The sequence below is a fragment of the Diuraphis noxia genome, unplaced genomic scaffold, assembly GCF_037042655.1.
Source record: "Diuraphis noxia isolate RWA-SAM2 unplaced genomic scaffold, SU_Dnox_SAM2 contig0001, whole genome shotgun sequence".
Lineage (NCBI taxonomy): Eukaryota > Metazoa > Arthropoda > Insecta > Hemiptera > Aphididae > Diuraphis > Diuraphis noxia.
Genome location: NW_028301711.1, coordinates 30,580,107 through 30,604,644, shown reverse-complemented (window position 1 = coordinate 30,604,644; position 24,538 = coordinate 30,580,107).

Genomic DNA, 24,538 nt, shown 5'->3' with positions numbered 1-24,538 from the left:
TATATTATTCAGACAAAATATAAAATACCGTTACAATATATTTTGAAATTGTAGGTATATTGATTACTTATTTTTTCGAATACTTATATAAAAAAAAAAAAAAATGTATCATGTAAACATCAACACATAATCGTAAGAAATCTGTTAAGATTTGTTGGTCAAATATGATGAATTGTAAATTGCTTTCAAATTTATAACTACAATATTAATTCAAAAAAAACAATTACTATTATGTGACAATGACTATAGTATTGAAGTAGACATATGAGATTTTTCTACAGGTGTTCGATAATATAACTTATAGACATAACTCGATATTGTGTAATAGTTGTATGTGGAACATAATATAAATGTATGTATGCTGTGCGTGGGTATATATATATACTGCATGCGTGTGTATGTGTATGTTTGTTATGTCTACCAATACGCTTTAATTCTACTCAACCTATAGTCGATTAATGTTTACACACGTACTCGATGGGCTAATTTGTTTTCTCTTATTTGACTTACCTGACCTTTAACTCACCATTAACAAAGGTAGTTTTTATACACTATGTAATACCTGTTTTTATGTGTTCACGTCAATAAAAATACCGACAATTATAATAAAACGAGAGTAACAAAAGACCAGACACTATTTTACTTTTTATGCTTATATATTCTATTCGGCTTGTGTTTCAACGAATTAAAAAATTAATATTTTTCGATAAATATCTCCTCCGATCTACCTATATGTGCAGACAGTGAGCTATCCTTATTAGTTATTACACAGTGTAATGTGTATGTTATACCGATAACGCTAAGGTACCAGATTTCGCATGTGATCAACGAATGTGAATCTCTTCAACTTTTTTTAAACAAAAGTTTTAACCGAAGGTTGAGTGTTATAAGCAGAAATCAAACTGAGGTCAACATTAAATAAAATAGTGTTCATTTACAGACTTGTTCCAAAGATAAAAAAAATAAAAATATAGGCTGATAATGAAAAAATTAACAAACATTTTTTTTTTATTTATAATATTCTTAACAAAAACCATTCTCGAATTTATATAAACCTTTTTTTAACAACTTCATTGCAAAAAATTCCTTCTAATAAATTTAGAATCAAAAATGGTGAACTCAAATTGATATCCATCCCTTGATCAAATCTTTATGATTTATAAAATATAAACTTTCACTATACATTTTGCACTTTGAACATACTTAATATATTTAACATTATTGACAAAGTATGTACAAATATTTATGACCATTTTAATAATGAGTACAATTAGGCGTTTGTCACACAACATTCGTTTCAAGCATGACAAACGTATGAAAAAATTGTGAAAATACAAAAAAAATATGTGAACAATGTTATTATAGTAATCGTCTGTACGATCTACCTAGTAAGAACTGAGAACATTGTTGGGAAGATAAAATAAAAAATAAAAAACGAAAACTTTTTAACAGTAGTCATCAAAGTAGAAACAGACAACAGACACTTCAGTAATATTTTTAGTCGAATAATTACGCTTAACATTGTATTCGACTCTTTCTCGTCCAGTACCGTGCACATTTTGCGCATTTATATATCAGACTGATACTTTTGTCTTTCTGGCTTTATTGCCATGCCAAATGTTGCTATATACACGCCCAGCTCATATTAAAATGTTTCTCGGCCCACGCGTTGTATTGAGCGTGTTGATCTTTCGAAAAAAGCATTTTTTTTTTTTTTGTAAATGTTTATATTTCATTAAATTTTTACGGTGCAATGCTCTCTGTAGGTTTAATTATTATTATTTTTGGGCGTATACTAATCGGATATTAATCGGTGGTCTCGATCAATCGATAATAAAATGTACACAACAATGTGGCCAAATCTTAGTTGTGACAAGTTTTTTCATCATTAATTAGATCTATATTGTTATGATGATATTTTATTTATTTTTTATTAAGATTATGCTAAGTTTTCAAAGGTGACAGTGCAGATAATATGCACACCAAGAAACTTGTAACCGAAAAAAATAGCCGTTTTCTCAACTTTACAAGTTAAACTGAAATAAGTAAATACAATAAAAAATATTCACACAGAAAAATGACTTTGAGAAAAGTTATATATTATTATGAACAACGGAATGAACAGGAAATTGGATACAAATTGAATTTTACGAACGTTTTTGTCACCAAAGACGATGGTAGAATTTTTGTGCTATATATGTAAATACGATTGTGACAACTATAATTGAATTTGTGAGTATACATCGTTGCTAACTTCACAAACCATTATTATTATTTTTTTGAGATTTTTTTTACGATATGTCTAAACTTTTTAATCAAAATGATAAATTATTACAAACACTCAACTTAACTACTATACCCACAAATGTTCATATAAATAATTGATAATTTAGCGTAAGTATAGTTAAACCTACCTACCAGAAGTTGTCAACATGATAAAATAGATTTCGAATCATATGCACACAATAAATTCACGAAATAATTAAACTCATATATTATTTTAGTTTTGTAATCAACTAGTTATAATAATTTTACTAATTTATTTAGGTAAAAACTATAAACATTATGAAAATATTGTGTCCATAAAAACTAAAAAGACCAACCGTCTAAAGCAGTGTTTCCCAAAGGGTGTGCCGCTGCCGTTAGATTTTAATGATATGCCAAGAAAACTTAAACTTTTTGATTTTAAAATCCAATTTCATTCTAACAAAGTACTGGATTGATGGATCTGTAAGTTATTGTTTTATACACAATACCTAGAATAAAATATTGTTGATTTTATCTAACCACTTGTCTGGTGCCTAGATTTTAGCTCGTCGTTATGGGAAAACGGAAAACTTCAAATGTCATACGTCTAAATGTTCAACAAAATGCTGCTCAATTTACTAAAATATTTATGAATTATAATAAATAGTACGTAAAACCAATAATAATGAAATAGGCACAACTTACTAACTATACAAATGTTATTTTCTATTTATTTACGTCCAGTATAATATGTGTGACCATAAATCAGGAATGTACCTAACGCATATATATGATAATATATATTATGTAGATTTCGTACTCCAAACGACCGAAGAGATGATTTGCTGATATTGTTTTCTGAAAATTTTTTTACTGACATAGTTGATTTTTTAACATTAAAACAATTTCATATCAATTTTAAATAACAACAATTGCTGCGTTCAAACCATAAATCGATGAGTGAGCAGAAAATAAATTCTCTACAGACTTTTTATTTGTCCCATAATATTCATTTAAATGTCTTGTTGAGTAGGTTTTATCGGTAAAATGATGAATACATTTTCAGTTCAACTCTTAATAAAAGGCCGCTAACTATAACGCGTAAATTGATTATCTGGAAAACTGTAGAGATCGTTATATATTTTTTTAAATTTGTATTTGTTTTGCTTCATCTAGTAAATATAAATTGTGGATAAATGTAGATAGTAAAAATATATCGAGTGACATAAAAAAGACATAAATAATTTATTTTTTTTTTAATTTTATAAATAACCCTAAAAAAGGTTTTTATGAGTTTTTTTTTTTTTTTAACTACAGAACAGTATATACAGAATCATCATTATCATTTTAAGATGGAAATGTTAGGACTGGGTAACGGGCGTGCCTTAATTGAATTTGTGTCTATCGATAACTTGTAATCATTAATGTTTCAGGAATTTAATTCTATATTTGAGAGGAAAAACTATATTGTTACAACTCATAATACAACTTAAGTCATTATTATTTAATTTGTGTTATACTGTTATTGTAATATATATAACATTCTTTTCATTATTCTATATTCTAGATGAATTGGTCTGACGTTAGACTCTGGTTGGTTAAGTCTTTAATTTAGGTAAATCTGAAATAAATCATTTTATCCTTCGAAAATATGAGGTACATTATTTTTCCTAAACTTCAGTCATTTTCTCAGTACATATAATGAGTTTGGAGCAACACCAAGACATATTCTTTTTTTTAATTGTTTAACATACAAAAAATTAAAAATTTAGAATTTTCTAAACAATGCAAGATTTTAGTTTTAGGGTCCAACTTTCAATATTTATTAAAGAACCAATAAATATTTGATTAGATATATGTTATTGTTGCACTACAATTAAATATTGTACAATCAGACATGTCCATTTTGTATTATAAATTTATAAATTCATATTATAATATAATAGTTGGTCGTTGAATATATCTAATCGCTGCACCAATTAATACAGATTTTTTTATATTTTATGACGTAAAAAGTGATTTCGGCCAAAAAAATGGACATGTCTCGTTGTTGATACTAGATCTTATAATTTTATGCACGAGTTTTTCATATTTCACTTTGTAAATATGAAATTAGAAATGTTGTAATCGTTTAAAAGTATATATAATATCTTGAATTAACTTCACATTGCGTAAAAAAAAGTTTTATTAAAACACCAATAATGTGCCGAATAAATGACTTATTTACAGTTATAATAGAATCATAATATACAAGGTGTAAAGAAAAGATCTGACAAATTAAATAACTATTGTTCTGATCAGTATTTATTTATATTTTTTTTTGTTAGAGTTTATAGAGTTTAAAGACCCTTGCGCTACAAGTGCTTATACAGTATACAATTTATTTATTTTTATTCTATAATATTATAAAATTAAAAAATTAAAATTATATTAAATATATTTTTGAAAAAAATCGAAATAGAGAATGTGTTAATCTAATTAAAAAAATTCAAGTAATGTTAAAAATTTAAGTCATGTACTTTCTTTTATACGTTTCTTAATTCCATTAATTTGAATCTAAATACTTTTTTTAAATATAATGTTGGACATGATATGTTATTTTTTCAGGCATATATAAATCATAAGTCATTATTGTTATTATCTATATATTATAGTTTTTATAATTTTTTTCAAACGTTCGACTTGTATCAATTTTTAATTTTTAATTTGTTGGATATTTTATTTACAACCTTTATAATACAAATATAGGTAAATAATATATTTTAGTACCTATCTTACAGCTTATTATACAGCTTCTATATGATATAGCACTATCGAATAATTTTTCGTACGTCATCGGGTGTGTTGAATTAGTTTGTCTGAGCACGCGTTACTTGCTAAGTATCGACGTTTAAGACGTCTATTATCGTCATTATTAATATTATTATTATTATTACATGCGTAACTACTAACTACATATGAAATATTATCTTTATAGTGCACAACCGCATTAATCGTTCAGTCGTTTAATATTGTTGTTGTTAAATCATAGACAGAGTGCGTGATGACGTTTCACGCCTATTTTGAGATTGTGTCGACGCGTCGATACACCCAGAAGGCCAGAAATAATATATATATATATATATATATATAATACTGTATACATATTATTATTATTATTGTATTCGAAATCGATTTAATAATATTGGCATACGGACGTAACGCACGCGGAATCACTCGGTTAGCGATATCAACGACGCCATACGTTCTAATCGCATTATAATAATATTATTATTATGTGTGTTTTGTACAGTCGAACACGTTCAACACGTTTTACTCGTTAGAGTGGGTGCCTCGAATCCGCGGGTTATTATTATGGTATGGTGCGTGAATCATGACTCATGTTCACGTTTGCGAGCACTCGAGAGGTGGCGGCGAAAACCGTGTTTGTATATTATACCTATAGATACCTATAATTATACAACTTGAAAAAAATAAAATAATATTACAATATGATATACCTTAACATAATTTTATTGATCTATATGGCATCGCCAACACATTCCCTGTTGGAGCAGGTGATCCAATATTAGTGCATGATTGGCGCATAGGAGGGAGGGTGCTTGGAAGGACTTAGTTTTCCAAACATCCATCAAATTTACATCAATTATAGGTGCTATATGTAAATATTTTTTCTCGTAAACTTCATAGTAATATCATATTAAAATATCAAAAAACATAAGTTGACGATTGGATACCGCTCTGTCGTATGGTATGCGTCGAGTCCCTAGCAGGGTCACTGTAATAGATGTATTGGATTTAAATTCAAAGATGTCTACAAAAATGGTTTTCAGTAGAGACAGTGTGACATTCTAGCTATACCTAACTTCTATAGAAAATAATATATCAAAAATTATCTAAGCGAAGTTGGTCTATTTTTTCGGTATCCGCAGTTAACCAAATAACTATTTTTACATTGACAATAATATTTTGTTTGATTTTCTCGATTATTTAAAAAAGTACAAAAATTCTTAACTATTTGAGCTTGAGGATATCGCTTGAGGCTTGACACATATATATATATATATTTTTTTTTTGACAATAAAATAACAAGGGACTTAACTACTTAAGTCTTCAAATTTATTTTGAGCTATTTATTTATAATGATGGGTTTTTGCTAATAAGATTTAGGTGTGTTTAAGTATTTCTGTTTTTTTTTTGTGCCAACTAGTTTGAAACTGAACCACGTGCAAACTACGCCCAGTGGCAGTATTGCAGATACTATATTTAAAAGTTACCTTTCTCGTTTATAAATAAGTCTAAAAAAACTAAAAAGGTATAATAATTTAGTTTCTAATAGTATCAACTTATACAATAGTGTGTAAAATCTGTATCGTGTACATTTTATCACTGTTTATAACTGCGAGTATTTAATTTATGATGTAACTTATTATATAGGTCATAGGTGCATATTTTTGATCTAGCCTCCTCCTATTCGCATTAATAGATCCGCCCCAGACTACGCCCTACCTTGGTGCCAATGACGAATGATAATTGTTCGTAGTTTATGTTTGTCTTGAGCATTCGTTATTGGTGACGATAAATGTTTAATTAAAAACCAACTATACGACTTTTTGAATGAACGAAGCACTTGAATAGCATTAAGCACTGCCATTGTTACCACTCACATTGTGTATAATATGCGTTTTATCAGTGTTTCAGTCTCTTTTACAGGTTCAAAACAATGTTTGAATATACGCCAGCTCGACGTCAAAAATTATTTGTAAGAAACTATTTATTGATCAAAGATAAAGATATTCTAAAATATCTGAAATTATATTTCAAGTATTTAAAAAATGCAATGCATTAATATTTATGAATTATAATGAAAAAAAAAAAATGTAATATTGTAAACGATGGTAATATTATATATGAAATGGTTGTTTATTACGATACGTCGAGAACAACGTCTACTTTGATATTATATAGTGTAGAAGGGAACTAGTAAAGTAATATCTAACTATCATAAGTAGGTAATAGCTCATTAACATAACTACATAATAATGTTATACACACCTACTGTAATGACGGACGCATGCTCTTTGCGATGGATTTTATAATTCGATGTGGTATTATTATGTTTAACTGTACGATAATTGCCCAATTTATTGACCACGCGAATTTACGAAAACTCGTTCGAGATAAATACCTAAGTATAATATACAAAAAAAAAAACCACCCATCAATTATGACAGTTATACAGTGTTTTATAAGTAGATGTGGTATACAACCCACATACTGCTGTAACCATACCGGTCCAATAGTCGGTTGTCGTGTACTCGTGTCGACGTACGTTATTATGTTGTCGGAGGGTCGATGGAATTGTTTATTTTTATTGTTTGTCACCGAATACGTGTTTGTCTTAAATTACTACAGCCACAGTTTTGGAAGAGACCACGGGCGGTGACTGGTTCATTATTGTCATCGTCAAACGAGTGGGAACCCAACAATAGCATAATATATTGCATTATATATATTATTATTGTATACAACTAACGTAAAAAAAGGGAAGAAGTCTAGAAATAATTTACGAAAGGCCTTAGAACAACTCTAGTGTTATATTCTAGGTGATGCAATAATCATTAACAATTAAGACAATATTTTTATGATTTCAATTTAATATTTTAATAATATGCAATTAACATGTATAATGTATATATGTATATAATAATATATATACAAGTTTAAAGTGTCACATGTATACACTAAACCTCTCTATAATGGAATCGCATGAGACCTAACATTTTTCCGTTATAAAGAATTTTCCGTCATAGAGAAATTTCATATATTATTTGCACCGGGATTATCGAAATTTTCCGTTATAAGGAGGATTCCGTTTAATAGAGGGTCCGGTATAGAGAGGCTTTATTGTATACATTAAACAATAATAATCGTCAAGCTAGTGAGTATAAAATAGCACCATAAGTGGTAAATATGGGTACGTCCGACGTCGACATTGTATGCGTTGAAATGGAAAAAAATTAATGCTCATTCACAGACACATTAGAAAACATTAAAAAAATTTCAATCGAACCTTAAAGTACAATATTTTCAAAGTTATGAAAATCTAAGGATTAAATATTTTTTTCCTTAGAAGGTTAAATCAGAGGAACTTCTAAGATATCTTAAATAGTAAATGCTGAGATAAAAATGTTAGTAATGGATATTAAATCACTCGACCTATCAACCTATTGAACATATAAGCACAAATTAATATATTTTTACTTTGAGATAGAATCGACGAGTTGATATTTTGATTTATAAAATTAAAATGTTTAGGTTATCCAGCAAATACTATATAATTATCTTATATACGTACGAAAATGTATACAGCTACAAATATTTATATATTTTTAACTGAATAAAAACTGAACAATATATTTTATGCTTTAGGTAGGTAACTAATAATGAAACAAAATTTCTATGAAGATGTACTTAAACAAATATCAACGGTTTGAGAAATATTCATAATCAATATTGCAATGAGGAGCATATTAATATTATTGATTGTTGGCTGTCAATAAAACATTAAAACATTAAATAGAGGAATAATGAAGTTGAGTATATATTATTACGTCGACTAAGGTATAAAATAGGTTAATAAGCGAGTATCAGATATAATATTTTCCTCAACTTTGGACTTAAGTCATTCAAATAAGTGAAAATATTACTAAAATTTAAAATTGTTGTATTGATAAATGTATAGAAAAATCGAAATTAACTACAAACTAATATATTATTGTAATATATTTCTAAATAAATTGTTCAATTATAGTTGGTTAATTTATAAAACTGCGAACCCGGTACAGAGCTACATATACACTCATTATGCGAATTTAATTATTACTGCCACTATTATATTAATAATTTAATTACATTGTAAATTTGTAATATTTAAATAAATTAAGCTTAATAACCGTTGCAAGCAAAACATGCAGATTAGTTATCAATTAGTACTATGATTTATGTTGATAACAAATATTATATAGGTACGTGCCTATATAATAAAGGTTTCATATAACACAATCTTCAAATCGTAAGATATATGTTAAATTACTAACATAATATTATGTTCAAATACCGTTCTAAATTATTTTTAATCGAAAAATTGCCGACAAACGAACACAAGCTAAACATAGCTAAAACTCATACAACACACCTTAACCGTATCTCTACGGAATATTACCAAGACAATATAATTTATTCATTTACGATTATATATTAAAGTATGTTATAATATGGTTGGAGGGAATTTACGTGTTGGACGCAATTTACATAAAAAGCGAATTTACCACTTTATTTAATTTGATGATTTCAAGATCACATAAATAAGTTTAAGTGTTTCAGAGTTTTTAGACGTTGATACATCACTATCAAATGTTTAATACGAATAATGATACTATTATAATGTAAATGTTTTAAACCTAGCATTATAAGAATGTCTAAATAACTTGAAAATAGATATAAATTTACATACTATACCTAACGCGACTTTAAAATCATTAAATCATTAAAACAATGTTTTCAAAATATTTTCCTCAATAAAATGCATTCACGTTACCTAGTAATAATAAATGTATATTATTACCTTAATATTAAATACCTATATTATGCTTTACGTACATACGTAAATAATGATACGCAAGCTCAAATATCCTCTATGAAAGCAATCGCCCTAATACCATATCTACCATGCTGATAAATTTAATTCTAATTGAAAGTAATTTATTGAAATTCAAAAATTCTGTTTTCATGATTAATTTTATCGCTACATATTGTGTTAATAAGATCCCTTGTATAGCGATCACTCGAGTTAGATACGATTATCAATATTATGTGATCTTTAGTATAATCGTGGTTGTACGCAAGGTGTTGTGGTTTTTCCACTCTTATTAAAAACTAAAAACAAATTGTAATTGTAAGGACTATAAAATTCTGCTTTTCTAAATATTATTGACGAATGTATTTTTTGAGACATTCTTAATCAATATAACTGACAGCATTTCAGTGATCTCAATATTCTGTCAGACCTTTGTGTTTTCTTCACGTTTATATAAAATATGCATAATGAATTGCACGAAAGGAGTCACAATGAACTCACATTGAAATGGGCTAAGAAAAAATTAATGTTCATGGAAATTGTTTGAATATCATTACCAAATCATATTCATCATTTACGTACCTATGATATTATGATGTATGACAATACTGTTAATGCTTTTTGACATGGAGATATTACTTTGTTCACACATAGAAATGAACAATATCTTAGATAACTTAAGGTTTTGTATCTTCTTTAGCTGTGTCATTTATCTATATATATTTACTCTCTTTTTGAAGTCAAATCATGATATATGTATAATAATTACTGGCATATTGTATAAAGGTAGATAAAATATATATATGTATGTACCTATATATTATAATAATACATAAATGTGAAAATTTGATCTTTGATGCCGAAGTTTTTTTGTCAGGTGAAGTAAGGTTTTACAGCTAGAGAATATATTATAATCATGGATAATGTTTTAACCATATTTCAAACCTTATAAGTAGGTAATTAAAGGAAACTCACAAATACATTTTTATTCAATTCACAAAAACCATTATTCTTTCTAAAAAATGTTAATATAATGTCAGAACTCATAAAACAAAGTTTATTTTATATTTTTAACAAATAAAAACAAACACTAATGTGCCATCATTGCACCCTTTAATTCAATTTATTGTATTAAATTTATCCGAATTTGGTTTTTGTAATTTTTATCAAAATTACCACATTATGTACTGTACCAAATAACTTTTAAAACGGATGATTTGTTTTTTTATGTCAAAACGTATATATAACACAGCTGTAGGTTTCTAATGTTAACCAGTATTTCGTGTCTAAAATAGTCATATCAAACGAACTATAATGAAAACTTATTTATCTAGAAGGTCGTTATATAGTCGGGTTATATTGCTGTATATATCAATATATTTTGTTATTAGCTAAATTTAATTCAATTATTTCTATTAATATGTATTCTTATAGTTTTTCTATAAATGGATTGACAAACTCTCCTTATTTCAACATAACATCTTGTACAGCAAGGTTGTCGCGTGTATACATTTTATTTTTTATGATTTGAGGATATTGAAGTAGTTGATTGTGTTTTATAGTCTTGTATTATATTCATTAAGATATTTTAAACAACATTTTGTTGAGTTAAAAGAATTTCATATATAAATTTGATATTATTTTTTTAGTACACGATTATTTATTTCGGTTGAGAGACATGTAGTACTGTCCTGTAGATTATAATTTACATGTTATTATGATATATACAATTGATTTTTATATGTGGGTTTTTAAAATATTTTTATATAATAAAATATAGGTTATTTTATCTCTTAAATACTTCATGATAACTTTTGTGAAGCATTATAAAATTCAACACTGACATTAATGTAAATTATTATTACCAAATTAAATTTAATTATTTGAAATTTAAAATACATTTTCTTAAATACTCTCGAAGTTAGATCGAGATGTGAAGAAAATCAAAAATGGCTTAATAATTAAGAAGATAATAAAATACAAAATTGAAATTATTGATGAAAATAACCAAAGTAAGTACCTACACTTTTCTGCATAAATGAAACTTTTTTTGATGTAGCTTAAAAATATTATTAATTCTGAATATTACCAATACAGAAATAAATGCCAACATTAATTTTTATTGATTTATAAATAGTTGGCATACATTCGGATATTTGGAAAAATATTGCATCAAATGTAAGTTTAGATATGATAGACATAGTTACTCCAGCATCCATACGTATGTGCATGGTGCTCGGAATAATGGGAATCTCTTATATACATAGGTCTGATGTCATTAGAAAAACTATGTAGTGAAAAACAACAACTATAAATCTAGTATTCTTAAATAATATACATTTTATGGAAAAAAATCTATTTAGTATACCTAATATTGGTGAGTGTGAAAAATATATAAATTTAGTTAAAATTATTTTTACCGGATTTAGAGAGTTTTACAAAAATTTATTTTAGGATTACAAATGTGTACAAATGAAATAAAAATCGTTGGTACCATTTTGAAGTCCAAAAATCAATTGTACAAAATGTGGGGTGCTGGCGTAATGCTACATTAGCACCACCGCGAATTTTCGGTTTTTTGTGTGATTTTGGGGAGTGAACAAATGTTTATATTAGGATTACAAATGTGTACAAATGGAATAACAATCGTTAATATAATTTTTTTTTTTTTTTTTTTTTTGATTTTCGGATATGGTGGTGCTAATAATGTAACCAGTGCTCAAATATTGGGAAAAATTAAGTAGAGGAGCTCAATCCAACGATTTAAAAACTGTGTACCAAGTGCACAACTAATCAAAGCAGACCTCTGGGGGGCTTCGCTTTGAGTACCTACCACTTTTCAGCTACACATAATTTAACTGTATGAAAAATACTGATTGTTATAATCTTGTCCCGGTAATCCGGCCTGTGCGTATGTGTAATTTGTAAAGAAAACGTATTATAATATTTTTAAAGTCTTCAATTATTATAATTTTAATAATTAATTGAACACAAAATGACTCGAAAAGTCGAAATTCGTCAAATTAGATTACAAATAAAAATCAAAAAATTCAAAACACCGATAAATGATAACCATAACAGTAATAAGTGATAACATTTCGTTCGGAACCATATAGTAAGATCTTACGTACCCTAAGTTCAGAACACAATTTTTTAGATAGTACCATCACACTTTTGTATCTGTGCACCATATCAATTCTGTGGACTGTAGAAAAGCACGACAGATATTAAACCGTATATCTTAAACCATGTAGAAAAGATACAATAAATTATTAAACTATATAATATCAAAAATAATTTTGATATGAAAAATAGTAAATTTTTTATATAATTGACATTAATTAAAAATCCATATTTTAATAAAAATTATTTCGGTCATTAGTTTGTACCATCCCCCGTCTAAGTAAAAAAAATAGTAGGGGTGCGCCAAAAAACAATAAAAACAGTAGGGGAACTCCGACCCTTGCGCCCCCCCCCCCCCAATTCGAGCACTAAATGTAACGGACCTATTTATCTAGTACATAGTGATTTACATTTTTAATTGTTGTGAAACTCATCTCGTATATTATATTATAATATTATGATGTATAACATAGTATATCCTATTTCAATACTAATTTGTTGGATGTGTTTTGTTTATCCTTTACCCTTGTCTCAAAGTCCAAAAGTTACCAGATACGAGCGATTTAATTAATGAAAATCAAGTGTAACTATATTTTAGTCATAGGCATCAGACATAGCATGAATCATAATATTATATTAGGTATAACATAATTAATTCGTGGTAATCGTCAAATAAAAACACACGTCTAACCTAAGTAGCGGTCGGTTTATTTCAACGTGAGGTTTTGTTACGCGCGTTAATATCTAACAATAACAACAGCAATAAAACCTCATAAATCATTACGTATCTACATTATAGTAAAACATTTACACAGTGACTGTTGTACTAATTTAAACTATTATTACCTACCAATTGTTGGAACACTTGAAACATAAACACATTTTCGCAATTATTACACGCTCCACGTCATGAAATTATCGAAAACGAATGTCAACACTTCCCGAATGCTTTTGCGTGGGATTACATTGATTATCCGTTCGTAAAAACAAACATAATAATACACACGTATATTGGTTTAAATTTGGAGAGCAGTTTTGCAAATGAGATTTTGAAATTTTAATCGTGATTTTACATAATATAGTAGGTATAAGCATAATTTCGAGCGATAATTCACCATAGTACTGTCATGAAATATTCATAGTAATTTTGTATATTACGTAGTCATATTTAAATGACGTGTAGAATAATCATCTAACATTGGTATGTATAATAGAATCAGTATGTATATTGTATCAGGACGTATTTTTCTACAATTATTTAAAAAAAAAATTATCGGGGAATCAGCAAAATCTTGACTGGAAAATACATCACCGTAAGTCCGTAAACAAATTTTCAATCCGTGACAAAACAACCGAAAAAATTATAAGAAAGAAAATCAAATATCATAATATACCAACGTGGCTGCCAGCAGTTTACCAGAATCTGGAGAAACAATATAGTTTTCGTAACATCCGGCTTGTAGCCAATATTATTTGTTAATATATTATACCTAACCGAAATAGTAGTAAGCGTTTATAATACACTTATTTATTGCTTAGAATGCTTAGATGCATTGTCATTCTTATATTATTTGCTTATTTGTATTTTCATTGTCATGACCTAATGTGTGTTTAATATTAATATGATATTTTAAGGTCAGACTATTATTAGCTAGTACCTGAGTCGTTTTTAGTATTTTAATTTAATATAATTATAATTGTACATGATGGTGTTATTCATTAGCATTTAAACATTATAAATTACATTTATAGTTGTATAAATGCTTTCCATTTTTTGACATTTATATCTATTTATTATAAAAAGCAGTTGTATATTCGACTTGTTTCTGTATAATTAAGTATGTACATATTCAACGAGTATAATCTGAAGGAGTTTGATAACAAATCAACAACAATAATTTTTTCACATCTTCTAGATGTTGATGTTGCTCCAGTGGTCGAAAGACTAGTATTCTATTCTGTCATTATGTTACCTAATTGTTACATTAGTCTAAGAGGTCTCTCCAAGCTGAAAATATCCTCAATTTATGTTAAAATAATTTATTATACAGGTAGCGATTTTTAATTAATTCATTTTAGAATTGCATGCACGTAAGCGTCGAAATATTTATGGAAAACCTGTTTTTAAAATAATCGATTTTCTTAGTTGGTTGTAATACAAAACAATAACCGTATGTACATGAAAATTTCAATGGGACAAATTGAGTTGGGTACCAAGATATATGATCGCTTAAAATAAACACGAATTGGATCCACGGTAATATTAATTGATGATACTCGAATTGGGTTCTAAACAATATATTATCTTATTGTTACCTAAATTAACGATTATCTTATTTAACGACGTTTAACCGGACATTGTCGTCGAATAAAATAGTGTGCAATAATAAATTGTGTAATAATTTTATACTCACAAAAAGGTGATAAAAAAGAAAAAGAAAAACTAATTGAATGATTATTTTAATATTTTAATAATTTTTACATCAGACCGTTAACTTAACGTAACAAAATACAAAGTGTTTGGAAGAGTTTCTATTCAACCTCCACTTGGTGTCTTCTGAGTAACGCTAATAGGGGCTGCACTCAATTCATGTGCGTGATAAAATATATAGGGACCCAACTCATGTACTCGATAAAATGGTTCTAGGTCACTTTGTACGGTCGGGTAAAAAGGTACATTGCAGAACGCTGACACTTTATACTATTATATTTATAAAGTAATAAAGTATATACATATGTATATATAATATACAATTTTATTGAAAAGCTATTAAATTTAAATATTATTTGGTAAATCTAAGTGTCTTATACAGTTATACATTCTAAAATACATAATATTTCCCAAGCGCGATATCGGAGTTAATCAAATTATCGTTTATGTTTATCGTTGAACTGCATTTAACTAAGACAACGGCTGTCACATTGTCACGTCGACAACAACAAAGTCTACTAAATTAAGACCAAAACTTTTTAAAGATGGTTACACAATATTAAAATTTAAATAATATACGTTAGAAATGTTTTATAACTACGTGTATTGGAAAAATTTCTACAAATCGTATAGAAACCAGTAAGTACTTACTAGGCTACTAGGGTATAACTTTAAAATAGTTACTATATACATTAATATATACTTTATGTATATAACAGTACAAACTGTCCACGTTCTGTAATCTAAAGTTTTACTTGACCGTACAAAGGGGGATAGGTAGGTAAATTGAGTCCGAGATAAGTTTGGTACATTTTGAAAGCGGTAAATTAAGTCCCGGGAAAAACAGGTAGTAGGTAAGTAGAGTCCCCGGAAAAAATTGGTAGTAAGTAAATATTTTGACTTATATTAAGTTACATATATGAGGATATAATATTTAGATTCATATTGAGTAAAAATATTAAAAATATAAATTAATAAAAAATAAAAAATAAATGTCAATATTATTATACACTCCATTTATTTACAAATTAATCAAAAAAAATTACTATCGTTAAAAATTATTATTATATTATGTACTTGGTAAAAACTTCATTGATATTAATTTAATAAACTCAAATCGGGTAATAACATTACTGGTTTATTTGGTCATTTTCTCCCTTAGGTTTTGTTCCTTATCGAGAGTACGATGTTACAAAGTTATCAACTTTTATTAACTGTAAGTGCTTTGGTATTGTTAAGAGTGTATCGTTATTTTATCGTAGGGGAAAAAAATAATTATATAATTAATAAAAATGCATGTTGCTATTTTCAAAATAATTTTCGAGTACCTACATGCATTCAATGAATGTCCACAAATCATAAATAAAATTTTTTTAGTGCATATTTTTTAATTTTAAATGCATATAAATCGTTTTTCCCTAGGACTCAACTTACCTACTATACCTATTTTTTCCTAGGACTCAATTTACTAATCCCGGTACAAAGTGTCCACGTTCTGCAATGTACCTTTTTAACCAACCGTACAATGTGACCGTTTACCCTATAAAATACGTCTGGACCCAAGTCATGATATTTTTAAAAATTTGGGACCCACTACTCAAGGTCATCAATTTTATAAAATCTTTAAATTAGCATTTCATATACATGGTATAATTATTTACTTTTTTAAAAAAAAATGTTCATACTTGTGAAATTTTTGAATTCATTAGTTTTATTTTCAATTATTATTAATAAAATATTTTTTACATGGCCAAAAAATGTAAAATTTTTAGTATAATCCAATATAAAATTGTATTTTAGATTATTAAAAATACTACGGATAAATTATTTAGTTGATTTAAGAAAATATATTACTGACACAATTTTTCTATGAGTATTTAATATTTTAATACAAATGAAATGAGATATTGAAACGGATAAACACCATTTTAGTTAGGTTAGGTTATACATTTACCGTTACTCCGAATAACGCAATCCAAGTCATTAGAATAACTAGGAAAAAATTTATCGTTTATTTTTAATTGTTTTTTGTTTATTAGGAACCATGATTCATTTTTTCAAATATCAAGATTGAAACTTCAAGTTTTGAGTTTTTTGACATCCTTTTCATTTGGCACATAAAACCCTCATAATTTTTCGCCGGCCTTGAGGATGCAAATGATCATCTCGCTTTCATATTTATTACACACTAACTTCTGGATAAAGAGAACATCCAAGTTGAACTTATTTTTCATCGTCGCCAAGAAAATATATTTGTAAACATTTTGGGTTTTCCTAAGTGTTTTGAATCAAACTGTCGTACAAATGGTATACTTGGCCTTGAACTTTAAAAAATGGCATAAAACCTTCTTCAACAACTTGTTTAGCTCCAAACGATATAATTTGAAAACAACCATTATATTTCCTTGTACGATTAATTAAGTGATCGTGATAGTGATCAGGATGGTCACCCATGATCTCCTGGCATCTTTCTTGAGTCTTATATGAATGAAAGGAAATTAAACGGAAAAAGCAAGCACCATCATCGATAATTGGTACAACTATTTGAGATGTCAATATTCCATTCACAGTAATTTCTTCAATAGATGACATTTTATATAAATGAAAGTGAACAAAATAACTGAATAATAAATAATATCTTATACCCATATATAAAGGACGGTGAAATTATAATGTTAATCCATCCTGAAAAGTTCAAGCATATCTACTCTGTGGTTTGGGCTCTACGGTGATCCTCTGGAGGACAAATTCCTTTATATATCATATAGAAGAAGATAGATATAGATTGTTTTTGAAATTATAAATTAACTAATAAAGATAAACCTGTTTGGATAAAGTAAATCAGCTGTACCTCATGTATGTGGTATAAATATATAATCAATCCCAAATTTTAAAGGTTATGACGTATTATGTATTTCCCTGTGAAAATTGTGTGCCTACCAAAGACCATAATTATTGATAGTGGCCAGTGTGTTGTATGAAAACTGGCTGATAGACCACATACTAAACTAGATGTCCTACCAGAACGGCATATAAAAGATTTTAAAAAAATAAATAAATAAATGTAGGCAAGCGCTCAATTTTCACCTTAACAAATAGTTCTGCTATTATTAAATTGGTAAAGTTAGCATTATAATTTTACCAATTATCAATTTACCAAAAAAATATAATTCGTAGCGAGAGTGTTATCTTATTTGTTCACTTTAAATCACGATTAATATTTATATGGCGTAATGACATAAGACTTAACTTTGGGAAAACTTAAAGACATAAACACTTGATTCAGTGGGTAATTTACTATGCTGGGGAGAGTCGGATAATTTGGACCACTGCTTTAATTGGACCACTTGCTTATCTCTCCTCGTAATGATAAGAAATGGTTCATCATCATTATAATAACTGGCGTTTATAACTCTATTAGAGTAGAAATGGTTCAAACCTAGTAAACTATGTTCTCTGTACGCTTATAACTCTTTGGAGTAATCAAACATGTGTTTATCATTTAACGCTTGGTCTATCAACACATTATTCAAAATTCGGGGTTTTGGTGTTATTTTCCACACATTTTTGCTGAGTAATAACATAATGAATATCAAGTGTACTCGAATTTGACCAATTTTGATTTTCGTCCACAATTTAGTACAAATTTGAATGGTGTTACTGCTTAAAACCAAACTTTGCTGTTGTTGAGTAAATAAAGAGTTTTTCGTAATATTATAAAGTTGTTTATTTTGGACGCCAACTGTTGCCTAATTTGGACCATTATTTTATTACAGATTTCACATTTTAAAATTGTTCCTACTTAAGTTATAATTTGTTTAAAGCAAGGTCTGCTAATTATTTATCATAATACATTTTGACTATTATGGTAAATTAGTACCTACTGTTTTATTTGATTGTTTTTTTTTTTTATAAAATGTTATATTTTAAATAAGTCAAATTTTTTGTTAACTGTATTTAATTAATAATGATGTGATATTAATTTGTTTACAGTAATATCCCTATTGATTTGTTAGCTGAACAAAAGATTTTAATAAAGCTATTATATACAGTTATTATTTTGATTGATTTTATAAAAGGTCCAACTAAAGGTACAGGTGGTCTATTTTAAGATACACGTTGCCAATATTGGACCATTTGATGAGTTTTATTTAAGTTAAAAATGTTCCCAATTCAAATTACAAATTTAAAAAAAAAATGTATAAAAAACTGTAGCTTAGATGTCCAGGTATCTTTTTAATACAGTTTCATGAAAATCTATCAGAACAATTAGCAGAAAAACAACAAAATGTCATAAATGGTTCAAATTAGGCGACTCTCCTTATTTTTTTATATTTTTCAATTAACGATTTTGAAGACGGTTTTGGTTTGTTCTCGACAAATCATTAAACCGAATAATTCTATACTTAGATGCAATATAATATCATATCTGATAGCTTTCTCCAACTCTGTGATATTCAAAATAATATTTAAATAGAACCGTGACTTATTATTATTATTACAATTTATTATTTAAATGGTTTTCACGTGGTTGTCGGCATTCAGTTCACAAAGCATAAGTGTGCTTATAATATTGAATAACATACGTTTATTAACCCAATAAACGTAACAGAATAATATTATTATTACTATCATCATTGAAACGTAAGTATTATACATTTTGTACGCACGTGTTGAAAGATTATGCGTGCGTGCCATGTCATGGGCATCTATCATTAAATGTCCGCCTAGTTTGTTCGAAGGTCGTGGGTGAGCCCTCCAACAAGTCAGTGGCCTCGATCCGACCCCTCAATTCAGGGGCGTCCGTTATTTACTGAAACCCATACATTTTATCATATAATATAATATAATTTAATAATGGGCAAAGCACTGTATCCTGAGATTTGTCTATAAGGTCATTAAATTTGCTTGTACCTACTTTTTACGCTGTCTATTTTAAATTTGGGCGTTCTATATTCTAAATAAGATTGGAATAAAATTATTCTTTAGCAACGATGTGTCTTAGGTATTTTATTTCGTTAATTATTATATATCGAGTCAAATGTTTTTCTTAAATCCATAAATATACTGATTGTTTTATTTTTTTTATAGAGTTCATTCTGTGTTTAATTAATTATATAAAACTAATAATATCACCTTCATTATCTCGCTCTTATCTAAAACTAAATTTAGTCATTGGTAAAAACTAAAAATATTTGGTTTCCTTGTAGATGGTTGGATAATTAGCCCATCTTTTGTAAGTTACTCTTTCAAATATTTTTAGGTTATTTTTTTTATTAATCGTTATAATTATTGAGATTTTGAAATTGTCTGAAACTATAACTTTATTTATTATGGTATTATATTGTATGAACTAATGACACAAGTGCCTTGAAATAAAGTAATTTAATAATTTCTGCAGAAATATAGAAATATTATCATTATATACAATATATTATTTCTGATATTGGCCCTGGGTGACTTCTTTAATATAGTTTTTCATATCTCTTTGGGCCATACCTAATTAATTTTTTAGATGATATCACCATAAAAGTCAAATTTTGGCTTTATTTAGAAGGCTACGATTCTGATATATTCACAAGATTTGTTTCCAAACTGTGAATGTAATAAATAGCTTTCGTCTATATTTTCATTTAAGCGTTGTATTTGTATTTTTTAAATTTTTATTTGACTTTTGAAGAGAATTTTGTAACGACACACACCCATTACGAATTAAAATTTTTAATGACAGTGTTTACTAGCATTAAAAAAAAAAAAAAAAAACCGTTTAATTTTACATGTTGTATCCGCAGGAGTAGAGCAAGCTTCACATGAACGTTGTTTTCTTTTACAGCACTTGATCTCTGACGGTTAGGTTGTGGTGTATTGTCGTCTATTCAACGAAGTAACCACCTAAAGATACCAATCATTAGGAAGACTAAAGAAGTAACATTAATATATATATTAATAATTATTATTATTTTTATTTAGTTTAGACCCTCAGAAACATGGCCCATTAGGCTTATACAAAAAATAAAACTATTACAAAATACAAAGTGAATTTATTCTAGAAATAAAATTTAAAGTTTGGTCTAAAGGTTGGTGGCTGTAATGAATTGGATGATGCTGGATATGGATTGTGGGCGATTATTGAGAATTTCTGTAAGTGATTTGTAAAATTATTATAATGTGTGCTTTTGCTAATAACCGAGCCCAATTACGCATTTTAGTCGACACATAAGATCCATTATAATATTATAATAAATATTAACCGTGGTTCAATTATTATTATTTAATATTTTGTTATCGATTGATCAAGTTTTTTTTATAATAATTATTTTAACATTCATTTATGTTTGACAATTCAATTTTTTTATCACTTCTTGTCTTTGTCTTATTCTAATAACGTTTTTGTAAATCAAACTAAATTATATCGTCAAATAAAAGTAATAAGATTTAATGTGTGAAAAAAATCAAACATACAGAGGTGGATATATTCGAAATATGAAAATTCAATATTATATTTGATCTAAATATTTCTGTCAAATCCTACACCACTGTAATTTTTTTTTTCAATTTAATTTATTGAATAGCCTTGTTTAATGTTTAACCTATTATTAACTGCACAGAATGAAATTAATATTAATGCTACATAACAATTAATGAAATGGTTTTTATACTGGATTCATGTTAAAGATGTTACCTATGTTATACTTTTAGAAATGTTAATGAATTAATATAACTGTTATGCATATTTTAATTTGATTGCTCGAGTATTTAATGAGTTGTATTTTAGTGTGATACATAAATTGGATTTTAATTGGTTTTTAATTTATATAAATTAAGTAGGATTAGCTAGAGCTTATATAATATTAAATATTCAACTTCAGTGTATCTATATTATGGTAAATATTCACTGTTAATCCCTAGTTACGCATGTTATTAATACATTATACCGTTAATTGTTGAAGAATACATTTGGACCTTCTGAGATTCACAATTTGAATAGGTAATAATAATATTTTCACAACAAATAATGTGTAATATTAGAATACCACATAGTAATATAGTAATGCTGAATTATATTTTTTAGTATAAATATAATTGTCAATAATGTCCAATATGTCTGCATTCAAAAATAAATATAACATTAGAGCACGTTAAAAATATTATTAGATAGATTTTAAACCAAGGGATGCATATTATTAGATGCACAATAATGAAGTGCGTTTTTTTTTTTTATCTGACGTCGTCCTCAAAAGCAGTAAAATATTTTAATTTTCAACTTTGAGGGCAATATTTGGCAGAAAATAAGATTTAGTTGGGACTTCGGTGGTTAAAAATAAGAATTCAAATTATTTTTTTTAAAAATCGGGAAGAACAGAATACAATAAAGCAAACCAAAATATTTTTTGCTAAATAAAATAAATATAAAAATATAATTTTCAAAAGATTTTGATTCTTTTGAGTTATGATTTATACAAATTTTAGATACTTATCAAAATGATGAATGAATTGATTTTACAATAATGTGTGTTTTTAATTAATTATTTTTTTTTGTCTGTGTACATGATAAATATTCTAAATAATATGATATTCTGATTTTAAACTTCAGTAGCTTTTCCTATTGAAACGTGAATCTAGGTGGTGTATGAGGAGGTTAGGATTTAAAATTCTTAATATTTTTCAAAAGAGCTTGAAAAAACAAAAAATAAATTCATAAATATTGATCTTAGTTTATTTTATTCGTTTGGTCAAAAAGTTTGAAAATTTAATACAAGGTTTCCCATTAGTTTATATAATAACACTTGGAAAATATTTAAAATACATGGTCACGTTTTATTTTATTTTTTATAACCATTTCAACTTAAAATGTAAATAAAATGTATTAAATTTAGAATATAAAAATGATTTAGTTAAATATCATAGACTATGAACGATTTTTTTTCCTATACAATGCTATTATATCATTAAATTCAAATTTAATACCATCCATTTCAGTGATCCACTTATAACCTACTGTACAGTATTCTGTCATCCACTAACCCGCTTTTTAATTTTGACCTTTTTAGTATTATTTTCCATTTATATATAATACATTTTTTGTTTTTAAGTCAAAGTAGGTACTTCTAAATTAAATAATACGTTTTCTATAAGTTTTTTTTTAACAAGGTAAGCTACATTCCTATCTATAAAGTTCACCAATAATACTTGTATAATCTTTATATCTATCTAATATTATATTTTATGTGATTTAAGTTAAATGTATACTGTTTATGTATGTATGTGAGAATCATGCTTTATTTGTACCTATATGACATATTTTATATTCATATATGACTAACGGTGGTAATGTTAAATAATGATAAAATATTAAAATATATGTATTTATTATTGATTACCTACCTTTTAATAATAAAAATACACTGATTAACAATAAATAAATTTGAATATTAACAAAGTTTGAAAATTGTTTAAAAATCAATGAGATAACCAAATTAAAAGTTTTAAATGCCATAACTGTTTTTAAATACTTATTTATAAGCCATCTTAGATTACAAGAAAAAATTAAAATTATTTGTTTATTATAAGTTGTAAAAAAAAAAAAATTAAAAATATAACATAAAAATTAAAGCGTGGAGCTCTAGAATTTATTACAAAAAAAAAATTGAAAATATTGAGTAGAAAAAAAGCATAGCATTAGTCAAAATAGACCTGTTACACGCTGTATATATGAAAGGCAAGCATTATGTTATATAACAGCGGTTTTCAACCGTAGGGTCATGACCAAAATTTGGTCACGTATTATATTGAACGGATCGTCAAAAAATAAGTTATAAAATATGTTATTAATATAAGTAATATTACTAAAGATTAATAAATAAAGATTAATATAGTTTCTTTTAGTTATGAAACCAACACAATATATAGACTTCCTCAATGAAGACTTTTGATTTTTTTTTCCAAAACAACTTTTTTAAAATAGTTAATGTAACTTAAAAGAAGAGGGTTGAGCTGAATTATTAATACACTCATAAAGCTGTCTAGAAAGTTTGTAAAAGTACATGAAAAGCGTTTGTAAACTTTCTATAGGTACAGGTATTTTTAGTATACCTATC